We start from the raw sequence: 2077 nt of genomic DNA on the forward strand, positions 1-2077 counted from the left end.
ATATCTGGGTAGGGGAAATGACATTGTTGCTGCTGTTACACACCTCGTAGACAACATTACAGAACTACTTGCATGCCTGGGACAGTATCATGCTATCACATACACAAACATCATAGACCACATTATAGTACTGCGTACATATATGGGACAATGTTGGTGTTAAATATAATAATCATATTAAACCACATTATAGTACTGCTCAGATATCGGGGACAATGTTCATGATGATTATGTAAGTAAATATTGGGTTGGTGCATAATTTTTGCGGCTTTTGTCCAACAAATTTTATTTAACAAAAACAATAACAAAAACATCTTTAAATGATTACTCCAGAGCATATTCACCATTTACTTCAATTACTGCTTCCCATTTGCTTGGCAGATGGTCAAATCGTCATTTAAAGATGTTTTTGTTAAATATTGTTATTGTTTTTGTTGAATAAAATTTGTTGAAAAAAAGCCACAATAATCATGCGCCAACCCAATATATATATATATATATATATATATATATATATATATATATATATATATATATACATATAATAATAACAAAAATTTTTGGATGGAAATTCATAAATTCTTTAACGTATTGCTACGTATGTTTCCACAAAGCACATGTTTTTTTTTTTTGTGGCTGCACGTGCTTTGTGGAAACGTACATAGCAATGCATAAAAGTATTTATGAATTTCCATCTTAAAGTTTGTGTTGTTACTATATTCATCCTATGCTATAGCAGCACCAGATTAATAAGATTGATAACCATCCCCTAAAATTACTTTGGAAGACGAGAATAATAAGCAGTAGCTGGGAAAAAAATAGTATAGGAGCCTTTTATGAGTACGCTCAAAGTTGTTTCTCATAAAACAAACTCAAAGAATATATATCATCATCATCACCATATACATACATGCACACACACACACACACACACACACACACATATATATATATATATAAATACACACACACACACCACATTACACAACTGCTTACATATAAGGGACAATGTTGCCTGTTACATACAATAATCATATTAAATCACATTAAACTGTTGTTGATATATATACACACACACACCCATACATACCTACACAGACATTGTAGACCACATTACAGTATTGCTTAGATATCTGGGGGTCACTGATGATGCTATTTCATACACAAACATCACAGAGCACATCCAAGAGACTAGTGTTTTCTTATAAAGCCTAGAAAATACTTTAATCTTAATCAATCAAGACTAGAACACTACTATCCAAACACAAGAACATCCTGGGCCACATTGCCACTCCCCTGACTATCACAAAAGTTTACCCACTAGTAAACAGTCCACTCCATCAATTCTTTCAACTGATACTACATTGGTCCCTGCTCTTCTGAACCCTAACCCTAACCCAATGGCCTTATCTCCTCTCCTTCCCTCAGTTCCTAGCTTTCACACAAAATACAATGGCCAGTCCTTTCTCTCCCCAGGACAACATCACCCCTGCAATCTCCATGCTCACATTCTTTTCTTCCACCCTCATCCCCCACCTATACCTCCTCCCCACAGATGTTGAACCAGTGGAGCGTCATTCCCCTTGGTGCAGGAGGATGTGGCAAAGGTCCAAGCGCTGTCCCCTTCTGCCTCCCATGACTAAACAATTTCAAGTAAATAAACATAATTTAATCTCTCCATACAACCCTTAAATAGAACACACACACACACACACACACGGATGCACATACACACCTGGGACGGTCTTTACCAAAGTGTTCTTACTTAAATTGAAATTTCAACACAAATGATATCATCAGCTGTCAGCTGGATTTGAACTTGTAACTGAATACTTCAAGGTATTTTGCCCTTTGCTCTACTGTTTCTGCCAATCCACTGACCCTGTTCAAATATAAAAATAATAATAATAATAAATGTGGCATCTCAAGACGGTTACAATAGCAGCGGAATGATCACAAAAAGAACTGAAAATTATTTAAGGACGACCCCTGGTTGACCATCCATGCAGGACGATCCCTGGCTGACCATCCATGCAGGACGATCCCTGGCTGACCATCCATGCAGGAAGTGTAAAAG

General features: G+C 36.5%; 1 protein-coding gene across 1 annotated transcript in view; it reads right to left on the reverse strand.

The window, feature by feature from the left end:
• Nucleotides 1-574: 574 nt before the first annotated feature.
• Nucleotides 575-2077, reverse strand: part of LOC106876717 (uncharacterized) — a 19569-nt gene continuing 18066 nt past the window's right edge. Inside the window, exon 7 of the mRNA XM_052977005.1 lies at nt 575-1882. The gene's annotated coding sequence lies outside the window, so the exon portion shown is untranslated. The remainder of the gene's footprint in view (nt 1883-2077) is intronic.

The sequence above is a fragment of the Octopus bimaculoides genome, chromosome 26 (assembly GCF_001194135.2).
Source record: "Octopus bimaculoides isolate UCB-OBI-ISO-001 chromosome 26, ASM119413v2, whole genome shotgun sequence".
NCBI lineage: Eukaryota > Metazoa > Mollusca > Cephalopoda > Octopoda > Octopodidae > Octopus > Octopus bimaculoides.